Here is a 19,466-nt window from a genome sequence, read left to right on the forward strand (position 1 = left end):
TCATTGTCGTTGTCGTCCTCCGGGACGCCGTTGTTGAAGTCTTCAAGGCAGCACAAAATGTTCTTCACATGTAAATCAAACATCATGTCATCGCGCGATCGACGGGCGGGGCGCGGAAGGACGGCAACTGGCGCCGCTGAGAGGTAGCGGTCGACAGCAGCGTCCCATGCCGCTGAGGGGGGCACGCGCACGGGCACGGGCGCGGCGGGTGCAGCCAAAAGCACGGGGGCAGGCGCCACGGTGGGTGGAGGGGCGCGCACGGGCACAGGCACGGGCGCTGGTGCTAGCATGTACACGAGCTCGCGCAGGTCCGCGGAGACCTCGCTGACGCCCGCCGCTTCCAGCTCTGCAATAGTGCTCGGCGACTGATGACCCCATAAGTGTAGGGGATCTATCGTAGTCCTTTCGATAAGTAAGAGTGTCGAACCCAACGAGGAGCAGAAGAAAATGACAAGCGGTTTTCAGTAAGGTATTCTCTACAAGCACTGAAATTATCGGTAACAGATAGTTTTGTGATAAGGTAATTTGTAACGGGTAACAAGTAATGAAAGTAAACAAGTTGCAGCAAGATGGCCCAATCCTTTTCGTAGCAAAGGACAAGCCTGGACAAACTCTTATATTGAGAAAAGCGCTCCCGAGGACACATGGGAATTATCGTCAAGCTAGCTTTCATCACGCTCATATGATTCGCGTTCGTTACTTTGATAATTTGGTATGTGGGTGGACCGGTGCTTGGGTACTGCCCTTTCTTGGACAAGCATCCCACTTATGATTAACCCCTATTGCAAGCATCCGCAACTACAAGAGAAGTATTAAGGTAAACCTAACCATAGCATGGAACGTATGGATCCAAATCAGCTCCTTACGAAGCAACGCATAAACTAGGGTTTAAGCTTCTGTCACTCTAGCAACCCATCATCTACTTATTACTTCCCAATACCTTCCTCTAGGCCCAAACAATGGTGAAGTGTCATGTAGTCGACGTTCACATAACACCACTAGAGGAGAGACACCATACATCTCATCAAAATATCGAATGAATACCAAATTCACATGACTACTTATAGCAAGACTTCTCCCATGTCCTCAGGAACAAACATAACTACTCACAAATCATATTCATGTTCATAATCAGAGGTATATTAATATGCATAAAGGATATGAACATATGATCTTCCACCAAAGAAACCAACTAGCATCAACTACAAGGAGTAATCAACACTACTAGCAACCCACAGGTACCAATCTCAGGTTTTGGGACAAAGATTGGATACAAGAGATGAACTAGGGTTTTAGAGGAGATGGTGATGATGAAGATGTTGATGAAGATTGACCCCCTCCCGATGAGAGGATCGTTGGTGATGACGATGGAGATGATTTCCCCCTCCCGGAGGGATGTTTCACCGGCAGAACAGCTCCGCCGGAGCCCTAGATTGGTTCCACCAAGGTTCCACCTCGTGGCGGCGGTGTTTCTTCCCGAAAGCTTGCTTCTGATTTTTTCCAGGGTAAGAGACTTCATATAGCAAAAGATGAGCACCGGAGGCCTGCCAGGGGGCCCATGAGGCAGGGGGCGCGCCCAGGGGGTAGGGCGCGCCCCCACCCTCGTGGCCAGGGTGTGGGCCCCCTCTGGTTAACTCTTTCGCCAGTATTTTTTATTAATTCCAAAAACTGCCTCCGTGAAGTTTCAGGACTTTTGGAGCTGTGCAGAATAGGTCTCTAATATTTGCTCCTTTTCCAGCCCAGAATTCCAGCTGCCGGCATTCTCCCTCTTCATGTAAACCTTATAAAATAAGAGAGAATAGGCATAAGTATTGTTACATAACGTGTAATAACAGCCCATAATGCAATAAATATCGATATAAAAGCATGATGCAAAATGGACGTATCAACTCCCCCAAGCTTAGACCTCGCTTGTACTCAAGCGGAAGCCGATATCGAAAAATATGTCCACATGTTTAGAGATAGAGGTGTCGATAAAATAAAATACGAACATGAGGGCATCATGATCATTCTTATAACAGCAACATATATATTGTCATATGATTTCTTATGCTCAAGTAATAATCTATTCACAATGTAAATTATGAATCAGAAACTTCATTGAGAACCAACAAACTATAATCTCAGTCATTGAAGCAATTGCAATTTATCATAACATCGGAAAGAGTCAATATAAGAGCTTTTCAGCAAGTCCACATACTCAACTATCATTTAGTCTTTCGTAATTGCTAACACTCACACAATACTTATGGGTATGGAGTTTTAATCGGACACAGAGAAAGATAGGGGCTTATAGTGTTGCCTCGCAACCTTTTACCTCAAGGGTAATGTCAACAATAATAGTTCATGCTAACTTACATCCAATTGGATATATAAATCAGGATCTTTCCAACACAATGTGCTTGCCAAAGGATAAAATGTAAAAAGGAAAGGTGAAGATCACGATGACTCTTGCATAAGGTATAATACAAAAGTAAAAGATAGGCCCTTCGCAGAGGGAAGCAGAGGTTGTCATGTGCTTTTATGGTTGGATGCACGAAATCTTAATGCAAAAGAACGTCACTTTATATTGCCACTTGTGATATGGACCTTTATTATGCAGTCCGTCGCTTTTATTGCTTCCATATCACAAGATCGTATAAAGCTTATTTTCTCCACACTAATAGATCATACATATTTAGAGAGCAATTTTTATTGCATGCAACGATGACAACTTACTTGAAGGATCTTACTCAATCCATAGGTAGATATGGTGGACTCTCATGGCAAAATCAGGTTTAAGGATATTTGGAAGCACAAGTAGTATCTCTACTTGGTGCAAAGAATTTGGCTAGCATGAGGGGGAAAGGCAAGTTCAACATGTTAGATAATCCATGACAATATACTTTATTTTGGATATAAGAAAACATAACCCATTATGTTGTCTTCCTTGTCCAACATCAACTCTTTAGCATGTCGTATTTTAATGAGTGCTCACAATCATAAAAGATGTCCAAGATAGTATATTTATATGTGAAAACCTCTCTTTTACTTCCTATTAATTGCAACGATGACCAAAACTATGTTTGTCAACTCTCAACAACTTTCATTCATCATACTCTTTATATGTTAAGTCATTACTCTCCATAAGGTCAATATGATCTCTTTATTTCTTTTTATTCTTTCTCTTTCTTTTATTCCCTCACGATCATAGCAAGATAATCACGCCCTTGACTCAAAACTAATCTTTATTGTACATAGCTTCAGACTCGATTACATAGAGGGATCATAAAGCAAAGCTCAAAACTAAATCATACTAAAACTTTATTCTACTAGATCAAGATATTACTAAAAGGATCGAACTGAGAAAAAAGGTAACGAAAGGAGTGTGATGGTGATACGATACCGGGGCACCTCCCCCAAGCTTGGCAGTTGCCAAGGGGAGTGCCCATACCCATGTGTTTATGTCTCTTTCTTCGGAGGTGGTGATGTGATATTCTTGGCGATGATGCCCCTCAGGATACGATTCTCTTCCTCGAGCTTATTGACTTGTTGCTTGAGGTCCATTATTTCCTTACGGAGCTTACCCGTGACGGCTAAAGCTCCTTTCACCCATGGATGTGGCATAGCTGCGGGAGAACAAGTGACACTCTTTTTCATATTTTCATAAGAGAGAAATTTAACATTGGAGGGGATGACCGAGTTTGGAATAGCTGAGCTCTGTAGTTCCCCCATCGTGAATCCGGCTCGGAAACGGGAAGTAACTTCTTGATCCTCCTCCATGGCATCTATCCTTTTCAAGTCGGCCTCCATCTCTTCCTCCGTTGATGGCCCAAAGTGGTCAGCATCACTGTTTTCTCTTGGCCCTGGTGTCAGATTAGACACCCGGCTCTCCCCGACTGACTCTTGAGAAGACATCTTGCTCTAATCTGTGGCAGAAACAGCTCAAAACAAAAACAAAGGATATTTGCGTGGTACGGTGGTCAAAACTTTTGGGAGATTATATAATGATTTTTTACCGACCAAAAGAAGTATCGTGCAAGAAAACAGAGTCCGGAGGGCACACGAGGTGCCCACGAGGCAGGGGCGCGCGCCCAGGGGGGTAGGGCGCGCCCTCCACCCTCGTGGACGCCTCGTGTCCTTCCCGGACTACTTCTTATTTTCCTATTTTCTTAAATATTCCAAAACGGAGAAAAATTGCCATAAGAACTGTTTTTGAGTCGGCTTACTTACCGTACCACATACCTATTCCTTTTCGGAGTCTGGAGCGTTATGGCAAGTGTCCCTTATGCATTCCTCCGGAATCACGGTTTCAATAACATTAGTTTCAACATTTATAGGATTACCTGAGATATAATGTTTGATTCTTTGACCGTTCACCACCTTCGGATTTGTGCCTTCGTAGTTGTTGATTTTTATGGCACCGGAACGATTGACCTCCTTGATAACGTAAGGACCTTCCCATTTAGAGAGAAGTTTTCCTGCAAAAAATATTAAACGAGAGTTGAATAGCAGCACATAATCACCTACATTAAACTCACGCTTTTGTATCCTTTTGTCATGCCATCTTTTAACTTTTTCTTTAAACAGTTTGGCATTCTCATAGGCCTGGGTTCTCCATTCATCAAGTGAGCTAATGTCAAATAACCTCTTCTCACCGGCAAGTTTGAAATCATAATTGAGCTCTTTAATGGACCAAGATGCCTTATGTTCTAGTTCGAGAGGTAAGTGACATGCTTTTCCATAAACCATTTTATACGGAGACATACCCATAGGATTCTTATATGCAGTTCTATAGGCCCATAAAGCGTCATCAAGTTTCTTGGACCAATTCTTTCTAGATCTATTAACAGTCTTTTGCAAAATTAATTTGAGCTCTCTATTACTCAATTCTACTTGACCACTAGACTGCGGGTGATATGGAGATGCAATTCTATGATTAACATCATACTTAGCAAGCATTTTACGAAAGGCACCATGAATAAAATGTGAACCACCATCAGTCATTAAGTATCTAGGGACTCCAAACCTTGGAAAAATTAACTTCTTTAAGCATCTTAATAGAGGTGTTATGATCAACACTACTAGTTGGAATAGCTTCTACCCACTTAGTAATGTAATCAACAGCAACTAAAATATGTTTATACCCGTTAGAGGAAGGAAGCGGTCCCATATAATCAAAGCCCCAAACATCAAATGGTTCAATAACAAGTGAATAATTCATAGGCATTACTTGACGTCTACTAATATTACCAATTGTTTGACATTCATCACAAGACAAAACAAACTTACGGGCATCTTTGAAGAGAGTAGGCCAATAAAAACCGGATTGCAATACCTTATGTGCAGTTCTATCTCCAGCGTGGTGTCCTCCATAAGCCTCGGAGTGACACTTGCGTAGGATCTGTTCCTGTTCTTGCTCAGGTATACCACGTCTAATGACACCATCTACTCCTTTATAAAGGTGTGGGTCATCCCAGAAGTAATGTCTTAAATCATAGAAAAACTTTTTCTTTTGCTGGTATGTGAAACTAGGTGGTATAAATTTAGCAACAATGTAATTAGCATAATTAGCATACCATGGAGCCTTACGAGAAGCATTTATGACATCTAATTGTTCATCAGGAAAGCTATCATCAATAGGTAGTGGGTCATCAAGAACATTCTCTAACCTAGACAAGTTATCTGCAACGGGGTTCTCAGCTCCCTTTCTGTCAATAGTATGCAAATCAAATTCTTGTAGCAAGAGAACCCATCTAATAAGTCTAGGTTTAGCACCTTTCTTTTCCATAAGATATTTAATAGCAGCATGATCAGTGTGAACAGTTACTTTAGAATCAACAATATAAGGTTGGAACTTATCACAAGCAAATACAACAGCTAAAAATTCTTTTTCAGTAGTAGCATAATTTCTCTGGGCATTGTCTAGAGTTTTACTAGCATATTGGATAACATTCAATTTCTTATCAACTCTTTGTCCTAGAACAACACCTACAACATAATCACTAGCATCGCACATAATTTCAAAGGGTAAATTCCAATCAGGTGGCTGAACAATAGGTGCCGAAATCAAGGCTTTCTTAAGTATTTCAAATGCTTCTACACAATCATCATCAAAGACAAAAGGAACATCTTTTTGTAAGAGATTAGTCAGAGGCCTAGAAATTTTTGAGAAGTCCTTAATGATCCTCCTATAAAAACCGGCATGACCAAGGAAACTTCTTATACCTTTAATGTCCTTAGGACACGGCATCTTTTCAATAGCATCAACTTTAGCTTTATCGACTTCAATACCTCTTTCAGAAATTTTATGCCCCAGGGCAATACCTTTGTTAACCATAAAGTGGCACTTCTCCCAATTCAGGACAAGATTAGTTTCTTCACATCTCTGCAAAACTCGATCAAGGTTGCTCAAGCAATCATCAAAAGAAGTTCCATAAACGGAGAAATCATCCATGAAAACCTCAACAATATTTTCGCAAAAGTCAGAGAATATAGCAGTCATGCATCTTTGAAAGGTAGCAGGTGCATTACATAAACCAAAAGGCATACGTCTATAAGCAAAGGTACCGAAAGGGCAAGTAAAAGTGGTCTTTTCTTGATCCTCTTTTGACACAGGTATTTGCGAGAAACCAGAATAACCATCTAGAAAGCAAAAATGTAAATGTTTGGATAATGTTTCTAGCATTTGATCAATGAAAGGTAAAGGTTAATGATCCTTTTTAGTAGCTTTATTTAATTTGCGGAAATCAATTACCATTCTATAACCTGCAATAATTCTTTGTGGGATCAATTCATCTTTATCATTAGGAACAACGGTAATACCTCCCTTCTTAGGGACACAATGGACAGGGCTTACCCACTAACTATCAGCAGCGTGATAGATTATACCTGCCTCTAGAAGCTTTAGTATTTCTTTTCTTACCACGTCTTTCATCTTAGGATTTAACCGTTGTTGGTGATCAACAACTGGTTTAGCGTCTTTCTCCAATTTTATTTTGTGCTGGCATAAAGTGGGACTAATGCCCTTAAGATCATCAAGAGTATATCCAATAGCAGCACGGTGCTTCTTCAGAGTTTTCAATAATCTCTTTTCTTCATGCTCTAAAAGGTTAGCACTAATAATAACAGGATATATCTTTTTCTCATCAAGATAAGCATATTTAAGAGTATCAGGTAATGGTTTAAGCTCAAACACAGGATCACCCTTGGGTGGAGGAGGACCCCTAGGATTTCAACGGGCAAGTTGTGTTTCAAAATAGGTCCCTGTTTAAAGAATACTTCATCTATTTCCCTTCTTTCATTCATAAACATATCAATTTAATGGTCGAGCAAATATTGTTCTCAAGGATCATTAGGAGGCACGACAATAGAGGCAAGACCAATAATTTCATCTTTACTAGGTAATTCTTTATCATGGGGTTGTCTACGAAATTTAGCAAAATTAAACTCATGAGACATATCCCCCAAACCAATAGTAACAACATTCTTTTTGCAGTCTATCCTAGCATTAACAGTATTCAAGAAGGGTCTACCAAATATAATGGGACAAAAGCTATCTTGTGGGGAACCAAGAACAAGAAAATCAGCAGGATATTTAACTTTCCCACACAAGACTTCAACATCCCTAACGATCCCAACTAGTGAAATAGTATCTCTATTGGCAAGCTTAATTGTAACATCAATTTCTTCTATCTCAGCATGTGCAATATCATGCATAATTTCTTTGTATAAGGAATGAGGTATTGCACTTGCACTAGCACCCATATCACATAAGCCATGATAGCAATGATCTCCTATTTTAACAGAAATAACAGGCATGCCTACAACAGGTCTATGTTTATTTTTAGTATCAGGTCTAGCAATTCTAGCAGCTTCATCACAGAAGTAAATAACATGCTCATCAATATTATCAGCCAAGAGATCTTTAACCATAGCAATAATAGGTTCAACTTTAATTTTCTCAGGGGGTGTAGGTGTTCTAGTATTACTCTTACGAACCACAGTTGAAGCTTTAGCATGATCCTTTATTCTAACAGGGAAAGGTGGTTTCTCAATATAAGCAGTAGGAACAACAAGATCAACATTATAAGTGATAGTCTTTTCTTCAACTTTAATAGGTGCGACTACTTTTACTTAAATGGGAGGATTATATTTAAACCACTTCTCCTTAGGGAGATCAACATGAGTAGCAAAGGATTCATAGAAAGAAGCTACTATCTCAGAGTCAAGTCCATATTTAGTGCTAAATTCATAGAAAACATTGGTATCCATAAAAGATTTAACACAATCAAACTTAGGTGTTATACCCGACTCCTTACCTTCGTCGAGATCCCAATCTTCAGACTTGCATTTAATTCTTTCTAATAAATCCCATTTGAATTCAATAGTCTTCATCATAAAAGATCCAGTACAAGAGGTATCGAACATGGAGCGACTATTGAGAGAAAGCCGAGCATAAAAATTTTGAATAATAATTTATCTTGAGAGCTCATGCTTGGGGCATGAATATAACATTGACTTAAGCCTCCGCCAAGCTTGAGCTATGCTTTCTCCTTCACGAGGCCAAAAATTATATATATAATTGCGATCACGATGAACAAGATGCATAGGATAAAACTTCTGATGAAATTCCAATTTCAATCGGTTGTAGTTCCATGATCCCATATCATAATAGCCTAAACCATGTCAATGCCTTTCCCTTCAAAGATAAGGGAAGACCTTCTTCTTGATAACATCCTCGGGCATACCTGCAAGCTTAAATAATCCACAAACTTCGTCCACATAGATTAGGTGCAAATCGGGATGTAATGTTCCATCTCCTGTAAAAGGATTAGCTAGCAGTTTCTCTATCATACCCGAAGGAATTTCAAAGTAAACATTTTCAGTAGGTTCAGTAGGTTGAGGAGAAACTCTTTGCTCTGCTGGTCGGGGTGAAGATACCCCGAACAAGCCCCTTAAAGGATTATGTTCCATAGTAACAAGTGACAGTAAATTTCAGCACACTATATAAATTTTTCCTTCCCAAATTCCACCTACCAAAGGCGCTTCACTCCCCGGCAACGGTGCCAGAAAAGAGTCTTGATGACCCACAAGTGTAGGGGATCTATTGTAGTCCTTTCGATAAGTAAGAGTATCGAACCCAACGAGGAGCAGAAGGAAATGACAAGAGGTTTTCAGTAAGGTATTCTTTGCAAGCACTGAAATTATCGGTAACAGATAGTTTTGTGATAAGGTAATTTGTAACGGGTAACAAGTAATGAAAGTAAAAAAGGTGCAGCAAGATGGCCCAATCCTTTTTGTAGCAAAGGACAAGCCTGGACAAACTCTTATATAGAGATAAGCGCTCCCGAGGACACATGGGAATTATCGTCAAGCTAGTTTTCATCACGCTCATATGATTCGCGTTCGTTAGTTTGATAATTTGGTATGTGGGTGGACCGGTGCTTGGGTACTGCCCTTTCTTGGACAAGCATCCCACTTATGATTAACCCCTATTGCAAGCATCCCCAACTACAAGAGAAGTATTAAGGTAAACCTAACCATAGCATGAAACATATGGATCCAAATCAGCTCCTTACGAAGCAACGCATAAACTAGGGTTTAAGCTTCTGTCACTCTAGCAACCCATCATCTACTTATTACTTCCCAATGCCTTCCTCTAGGCCCAAACAATGGTGAAGTGTCATGTAGTCGATGTTCACATAACACCACTAGAGGAGAGACAACATACATCTCATCAAAATATCGAACGAATACCAAATTCACATGACTACTTATAGCAAGACTTCTCCCATGTCCTCAGGAACAAACGTAACTACTCACAAATCATATTCATGTTCATAATCAGAGGTATATTAATATGCATAAAGGATCTGAACATATGATCTTCCACCAAATAAACCAACTAGCATCAACTACAAGGAGTAATCAACACTACTAGCAACCCACAGGTACCAATCTGAGGTTTTGTGACAAATATTGGATACAAGAGATGAACTAGGATTTTAGAGGTGATGGTCCTGGTGAAGATGTTGATGGGGATTGACCCCCTCCTAATGAGAGGATCGTTGGTGATGATGACGGCGATGATTTCCCCCTCCCGGAGGGATGTTTCCCTGGCATAACAGCTCCGCCAGACCCCTAGATTGGTTCCGCCTCATGGCGGCGGTGTTTCTTCCCGAAAGCTTGCTTCTGATTTTTTTTCCAGGGTAAGAGACTTCATATAGCAAAAGATGAGCACCGGAGGCCTGCCAGGGGGCCCACGAGGCAGGGGGCGCGCCCCCACCCTCGTGGCCAGGGTGTGGCCCCCCTCTGGTTAACTATTTCGTCAGTATTTTTTATTAATTCCAAAAACTGCCTCCGTGAAGTTTCAGGACTTTTGGAGCTGTGTAGAATAGGTCTATAATATTTGCTCCTTTTCCAGCCCAGAATTCCAGTTGCCGGCATTCTCCCTCTTCATGTAAACCTTGTAAATAAGAGAGAATAGGCATAAGTATTGTGACATAACGTGTAATAACAGCCCATAATGCAATAAATATTGATATAAAAGCATGATGCGAAATGGACGTATCAGCGACCAGCCCGTCAATGCTACGGGGATGGTCGCTGGCGCGGGCGCGGGGATGGGAGCTGGGACGGGAGCGGGGGCAGCAACCGCCGCGGCCAGCTTGTTCTGGGCCATGTCCATGAGGCCCCATTCCTCCTTATTTTCTAGCTCCTCCGACTCGGAGTCGACTTCACAAAACTTGAAGACTAGTGGCAGATGATCGTTCTGCGCCATGGCGTTGGTGGAGGCCTGCGGGAGGGAGGGGAATTGGAGGTGAACAGTAAGGCCGACCGTATTAAACAGCGGCTCGGGCGCCATTAACGGAGAGGAAGGCGGGCGGCCATGGAAGTCAAAGGGCTCGCTTCTCAGTGAGCCTGCGCAGCGTACAGCTCGCACGCTTTCCGGTGAGCCTGTGCATTGGAGGACAGCTTGCACGCCTCTCGGTCAGCCTGTGCACCGGACTGCGCTTGCACGCCTCCCGTTCAGTCAAGGTCAAGCAGCATTCCGCACGGCACCTCCTACAACCATTAAAACCAAGACACGTGGCGTCACGTGAATGGTTAAAAGAATGCAGGCGGTTTGAATTCTACAAATGTTTGAGATATTAAAGTGGCAGCTATTTTTTGAAAATGCCTTTGTTTGCTGTCATTATTCGAGTGCGCTGATACTTCTCCAACGTATCTACTTTTCCAAACACTTGTGCCCTTGTTTTGGACTCTAACTTGTATGATTTGAATGGAACTAACCCGGACTGACACTGTTTTCAGCAGAATTGCCATGATGTTATTTTTGTGCAGAAATAAAAGTTCTCGGAATGACCTGAAAATCAACAGAGATTATTTTTGGAATTCATACAAAATACTGGCGAAAGAATCAAGGCCAGGGGTCCCACACCCTGTCCACGAGGGTGGGGGACACGCCTACCCCCTGGGCGCGCCCCCTGCCTCGCGGGCCCTCTGGAGCTCCACCGACCTCAACTCCAACTCTATATATTCACGTTCGGGGAGAAAAAAATCAGGGAGAAGGATTCATCAAGTTTTACGATACGGAGCCGCCACCAAGCTCTAATCTCTCTCAGGAGGGCTGATCTGGAGTCCGTTCGGGGCTCCGGATAGGGGAATCCATCGCGATCATCATCATCAACCTTCCTCCATCACCAATTTCATGATGCTCACCGCCGTGCGTGAGTAATTCCATCATAGGCTTGCTGGACGGTGATGGGTTGGATGAGATTTACCATGTAATCGAGTTAGTTTTCTTAGGGTTTGATCCCTAGTATCCACTATGTTCTGAGATTGATGTGGCTATGACTTTGCTATGCTTAATGCTTGTCACTAGGGCCCGAGTGCCATGATTTCAGATCTGAACCTATTATGTTTTCTTGAATATATGTGAGTTCTTGATCCTATCTTGCAAGTCTATAGTCACCTATTATGTGTTATGATCCGTTAACCCCGAAGTGACAATAATCGGGACCACTACGGGTGATGACCGTAGTTTGAGGAGTCCATGTATTCACTAAGTGTTAATGCTTTGGTCCGGTACTCTATTAAAAGGAGGCCTTAATATCCCTTAGTTTCCAATAGGACCCCGCTACCACGGGAGGGTAGGACAAAAGATGTCATGCAAGTTCTTTTCCATAAGCACGTATGACTATATTCGGAATACATGCCTACATTACATTGATGAATTGGAGCTAGTTCTGTGTCACCCTATGTTATAACTATTGCATGAGGAATCGCATCCGGCATAATTCTCCATCACCGATCCAATGCCTACGAGATATTCACATATTGTTCTTCTCTTATTTACTTTTCCGTTGCTACTGTTACAATCACTACAAAACCAAAACTGCTACTTTTACTTTTGCCACTGCTACCACTATTATCATACTACTTTACTAAATACTTTGCTGCGGATACTAAGTTATCCAGGTGTGGTTGAATTGACAACTCAACTGCTAATACTTGAGAATATTCTTTGCCTCCCCTTGTGTCGAATCAATAAATTTGGGTTGAATACTCTACCCTCGAAAACTATTGCGATCCCCTATACTAATGGGTTATCAAGACTATTTTCTGGCGTCGTTGCCGGGGAGCATAGCTCTATTCTTTGAGTCACTTGGGATTTATATCTGCTGGTCACTATGAGGAACTTGAAAGACGAAAGAACTAAGATTTTTCCCTCAACTACGAGGGGAGGTAAGGAACTGCCATCTAGCTCTGCACTTGATTCACCTTCTGTTTTGAGTAAGCTTGCGACACCTAAACCTGCTTTTGCTATTAATTCTGATATGTCGCATGTTATTGATGATGCCACTTCTGATATGCATGATACTTATGATGAAACTACTTCTATGCTTGATACTACTGTGCCACTAGGTGAATTTCTTGTTGAACAACTTGCTAGGGCTAGAGAGAATGAAATTATTGAAACTGATACTATTGATGAAAGTGATGATGAAGATTCTCCCCCTAGATATGAATTTCCTGTTGTGCCTGAGGGTTATGTTATGGATGAAGAAACTGCTAGAGACTTTCTTGCTTGCAATGATAGGAGTGATCTTAAGAAATTATTAGCTAAGCTGAAAGAAAAATCTCTGAATGCTAGAATGAAATATGACCCTGCTTTTGCTACTTCACCTATCTTTATTACTGATAAGGATTATGATTTCTCTGTTGACGCTGAGATAATTACTTTGGTTGAATCTGATCCTTTCTATGGCTATGAATCTGAAACTTTTGTGGCACATCTTACTAAATTAAATGATATAGCCACCCTGTTCACTAATGATGAGAAAACTCGCTACTATTATATCCTTAAATTATTTCCGTTCTCATTAAAGGGTGATGCTAAGATATGGTTTAATTCTCTTGATCCTGGTTGTGTGCATAGTCCCTAGGATATGATTTATTACTTCTCTGCTAAATATTTTCCCGCTCATAAGAAACAAGCTGCTTTAAGGGAAATATATAATTGTGTGCCAATTGAAGAAGAGAGTCTCCCACAAGCTTGGGGGAGGCTTCTCCAATTACTTAATGCTTTGCCTGATCATCCTCTCAAGAAAAATGAAATACTTGATATCTTTTATAATGGACTAACTGATGCTTCCAGAGACCACCTGGATAGCTGTGCTGGTTGTGTTTTCAGGGAAAGAACAGTTGATCAAGCTGAATTGCTATTGAATAATATGTTGACTAATGAAAATAATTGGACACTTCCTGAACCAACTCCTAAGCCAACTCCGAAGAAAAGGGGTATTCTATTTCTCAGTCCTGAAGATATGCAAGAGGCAAAGAAATCTATGAAAGAAAAAGGTATTAAAACTGAAGATGTTAAGAATTTACCTCCTATTGAAGAAATACATGGTCTTAATTTGATGCCTGTTGAAGAAATACATGGTCTTGATAACCCGACACAGGTAGTAAAGGTAAATTCTCTTTATAGATTTGATGAAGGTGATATTCCTCGTTATAAGTCTGCTAGCCAATGCTTAGATGAGTTTGATAATTTTATTGTGAAACAAGAAAACTGCAATGCTTATGTTGGTAGACAATTGAAACACAATGCTGATATGCTTGAACACTTGAGTGATTATATGTCTAGAGTTAAAGGTGAACTTAAACTCATTAGTAAACATACTTCTATGGTTACCACTCAAGTAGAACAAGTGCTTAAAGCTCAGAATGATTTGCTCAATGAATTAAATAATAAGAAAAATGATAATTCTGTTAGAGTTATGACTAGAGGGGGTAAAATGACCCAGGAACCTTTGTATCTTGAGGGTCATCCTAAGAGAATTGAGCGGGATTCTCAGAGAACTAATGTTGATGCACCTAGTCCTTCTAAGAGGAAGAAAAAGAAAAATGATAGGACTTTGCATGCTTCTAGTGAACCTATTGTTGACACACCTGAGAATCCCAATGATATTTCTATCTCTAATGCTGAAACACAATCAGGTGATGAACATGAACCTAGTGATAATGTTAATGATAATGTTCATGTTGATGCTCAACCTAGTAATGACAATGATGTAGAGATTGAACCTGCTGTTGATCTTGATAACCCACAATCAAAGAATCAACGTTATGATAAGAGAGACTTCGTTGCTAGGAAGCACGGTAAAGAAAGAGAACCATGGGTTCAGAAACCCATGCCTTTTCCTCCCAAACCATCCAGGAAAAAGGATGATGAGGATTTTGAGTGCTTTGCTGAAATGATTAGACATATCATCTTGCGTATGCGTTTTACTGATATGCTTAAAATGAATCCTTATGCTAAGTATATGAAGGATATTGTTACAAATAAGAGAAAGATACCGGAAGCTGAAATTTCCACCATGCTTGCTAATTATACTTTTAAGGGTGGAATACCTAAGAAACTAGGAGATCCAGGAGTACCAACTATACCATGCTCCATTAAAAGAAACTATGTTAGAACTGCTTTATGTGATCTTGGAGCCGGTGTTAGTGTTATGCCTCTCTCTTTATATCGTAGACTTGATTTGAATAAGTTGACAACTACTGAAATATCTTTGCAAATGGCTGATAAATCAACTGATATACCTGTCGGTATTTGTGAGGATGTGCCTGTTGTGGTTGCAAATGTTACTATTTTAACGGACTTTTTTATTCTTAATATTCTCGAGGACGATAGTATGTATATTATTCTTGGAAGACCCTTTTTGAATACTGCAGGGGCTATTATTGATTGCAACAAAGGCAATGTCACTTTTCATGTTAATGGTAACGAGCATACGGTACACTTTCCGAGGAAACAACCTCAAGTCCACAGTATCAATTCTATTGGAAAAATTCCATCGATTACTTGGAGGTTTTGAATTTCCTCATCCTACTGTCAAAAAGAGATATGATATTCTTATTATTGGGGATGTGCATATCCCCGTTGAGGTAACATAGTGTTATTCGAAATTTCTCCGGTTCCATGTTATTCGGAATGAGTTTGTTAACAAGACTTGATCAACCTTGTTAGTGGATTCCTTTTGATGAGCACGAGATGGATGAAGTTAGAAAGCACAACCTTCTGTACCCTCCTTTTACTTTCTGTAATTTAGATTAAATAAAGCAAAAATAGTATTTTTCTGCCAGTTTTCTGATTTATCCGTGCAATAAAAAATACCCCGAAAATAAAAGTTCTCCAAATGCCCCGAAAATGAAATATGATTTTTTCTGGAATATTTGAGAATATCTGGCACTGAGAACACATCAGGGTGAGCAAGCACTTGGCCATGAGGGTCCAGCGCGTGCCTACCCCCTGGGCGCGCCCCTTGCCTCGAGGGCCCATGGTGTCTCCCCTCCACTTATTCCAGCCACCACACACTCCTTTCTCCCAAAAAAATCACCAACCAGCTCAAGCACGAGTTCTAGCTCATCTTGCTGCCATTTTCGATCTCCTTGCTCAAAGCTCCACTCACAAAACTGCTTTGGGGGATTGTTCTTCGGTATGTGACTCCTCCAATGGTCCAATTAGTTTTTGTTCTAGTGCTTTATTCTTTGCAAATTTTTGCTGCTTAGGTGACCCTGTTCTTGAGCTTGCATGTCAAATTTATTTGGTCCCAAGTAGTTCTAATGCATGATATAGTCTCTAGGCACTTGTGGGAGTAGTTGCTATCAATTTTGTTGAGTTTGGTTCACTTTTATTTGGAGTTACTAAAAATTCCAGAAATTTTCAGAAAATGATGAAGAGATTATTGAGGGGCTCCTCGAGCCGAAGCTCGAGGGAAGAAAAGTGAAGAGGATAAGAGGCCCAAATATAATCTCCCTCGCACGGCGGAAGTTCGGGCGTGTGAATGGCCTTGTGATGAGTTCTTAACAGCGGCCGAGATTCATGATGATTTTTATTCTTTGGTTGAGAATGCGGGTCTCACCAACTTCCTCCGCGACCAGCGCGAACAGTATCTCTTACTCACCAATATTTTCGTGCAAAATTATCATTTCCATGCTAGGAGATCACCACCTTCAGTGGAATTTTATTTATATGATGAGCATAAGGAGATGTCCCTTTCTGATTTATGTCGGGTTTGTAAGATACCCCTTACTAGCAGCATAGAGGAACCACACCGTAATGATGTTGAGGGGTTTATTGATATGATTGCTGTACGGGAAACAAGGAAAGTTTCCGATGCAAGAATTACTAGCATACATTTTCCGGTTCTGCGTTACTTTGCGATATTTGCTAGTAGATGTTTAATTGGTCGCGGAAACTGTGGAAACCTTAGTGCCCCTGATATTGTTATTTTGGGCCATGCCTTGTTCCGTGATAACTCTTTTAGTCTAGGCGCTATCGTTGCCAAGCGGTTAAGTCTTAACCGCACGAAGGGTCCCATCTTGGGAGGTATCTTCGCCTCGCGCCTCGCTGCACACTTTAACATACCTATTAGGCATTATGAGAAAGAAGAAAAGTTGTTGCCTCCTGTTTTTCTAGACTATAAGAGTATGGTAGCACATGATTTTATCGTTAAGAATAAGAAAAGGATGCTTAATTCCAGACTGATATTTGATAAAAATCACCCTGAGACTATTACTTTGCCTGCTCCTTCTTTGTTTGACTTATCTTGAGGCAAATATCTTGTTCTGCCGGAGGCATTTCATGCCTACCAGAACCCCACATCAGCTACAGAGCCAGCGCCTGAGCCACAACCTGATCCTCCACGTCAGTCTGTTTACCAGTGGGATCCGGAGGAGATTGCCAACCAGTGGCAACCGAGGCTCCTTCTCAGTACGACCCCAACTACAACTTTGGATATCCGCCAGGCCAGCCGTGGCAGTAGACCAACTTAGGCCAAAAGCCTAAGCTTGGGGGAGTACGTATTTCTCACCGACATTACATTCATGTTCACACACTCACTCTAGTTGTTGGTGCTCATACTTTTTCACTGTAATATCCATGCTAGTTTATTTTATTTTTCTCGCTTTCTTCTTGTGTGTTTGATAAACCTTAAGAAAAACAAAAAAATTAGTTGTAGCTTTTAGTTAGTTTACTTTCCTTGCCTGTAGTAGTAATAATTAAAAGAAAACCCAAAAAGATTTCCTGTTCTTCTTTTTGCTTGTTGGGAGCCTTCCCGTGTAAATAGTTTTATTTCTTTTCTTTGGGGGTCGAGAGGAGAAGACCATAATGAAAATGTTGAAGTGGCTCTTATATGCATTATTGTTGATTTAACAAGAGCCCATATTATCTTGTCTTCTCCTTTGTATTGAATGCTTGTAGATTCCAGCTTAGTCCAATGCACGTGCACTATTATTATTATCCACATCATTCGGTCGTGCAAGTGAAAGGCAATAATGACAATATATGATGGACTGATTGAGATGAGAGAAGCTGGTATGAACTCGACCTCTCTTGTTTTTGTAAATATGGTTAGTTCATCGTTCCTGATTCAGCCTATTATGAATGAACATGTTTGCAATGACAATTAGAGATTATAGTTGCTTATGCCATGCTTAATTAGCTAGGAGCATATAATGGTTTACCTTGTGTGCCAACATGCTATTAACATGGTTGTGATGTGGTATGATAGGGTGGTATCCTCCTTTGAACGATTCGAGTGACTTGACTTGGCACATGTTCACGCATGTAGTTGAAACAAAATCAACATAGCCTCCACGATATTTATGTTCATGGTGGATTATATCCTACTCATGCTTGCACTCAGTGTTTATTAATTTTAATGCATGTTCATGACTATTGTCGCTCTCTAGTTGGTCGCTTCCCAGTCTTTTTCTAGCATTCACTTGTACTAAGCGGGAATACTGCTTGTGCATCCACTTCCATAAACCCCAAAGTTATTCCATATGAGTCCACTATACCTTCCTATATGCGGTATCTACCTGCTGTTCCAAGTAATTTTGTATGTGCCAAACTCTAAACCTTCAAATAAAATTCTGTTTTGCATGCTCGAATAGCTCATGTATCAACTATGGCTGTCTGTATCTTCCATGCTAGGCTGGTTATTCTCAAGAGGAGTGGACTCCGCTCCTCACTCACGAGAAAATGGCTGGTCACCGGGATGCCCAGACCCATGCTCTAAGCAAATCAAATCGAAATAATTGCAAACAAAACTCCCCCGGGACTCTTGTTAGTTGGAGGCACTCGTTGTTTCGGGCAAGCCATGGATTGATGCTTGTTGGTGGAGGGGGAGAATAAACTTTACCATTCTGTTTGGGAACCGCCTATAATGTGTGTGGCATGGAGGATATCGAGATCTCTCGGTTGTTATGTTGATAATGAAAGTATGCCGCTCAAAATATTATTCATCTCTATTTCAAAATCGAGCTCTAGCACCTCTACAAATCCCTGCTTCCCTCTGCGAAGGGCCTATCTATTTACTTTTATGTTGAGTCATCACCCTCTTATTAAAAAGCACCAGCTGGAGAGCACCGCTGTCATTTGCATCCATTACTAATAATTTATATTGAGTATGACTAGATCTCTTTTACCATGAATTACAATGTTTAGTCAGTCCTTGATCTTCAAAGGTGCTTTGCATTTATGTTTTGCGGTCTCAGAAATGTAGGGTAACGCAGCAGAAAACAAAAAATTTCCGACCTACGCACCAGCCCAGGACCACTATGGAGACCGCATACATGGTTTGATCTTTTTCGTTACCGACTCGTAGCGCAGCGGGAAGTAGAGTCGATGACGATCGGCGGTGCAGATCCCCGCAGCTAGGATTTACAACCTCCCAACCGCGAGGATGTATACCCTCATCTGCTCCTCAGACAGCCCTCAGGGAGGCGGTCGAACAGCCCCCCCGGACGGTGTCGCGGACAGCCCTTCGGGAGGACCTTCGAAACTCGAACGGTCACTCGGACAGCCCTTCGGGAGGACCTTCGAAACTCGGACGGTCACATGGACAGCCCTTCGGGAGGCACTCACGAACTAAGACCGAAACTACGATCTCTCTACAGAGTTGCACACA

This window comes from Aegilops tauschii, chromosome 5 (assembly GCF_002575655.3).
Source record: "Aegilops tauschii subsp. strangulata cultivar AL8/78 chromosome 5, Aet v6.0, whole genome shotgun sequence".
In the NCBI taxonomy this organism is placed as follows: Eukaryota; Viridiplantae; Streptophyta; class Magnoliopsida; order Poales; family Poaceae; genus Aegilops; species Aegilops tauschii.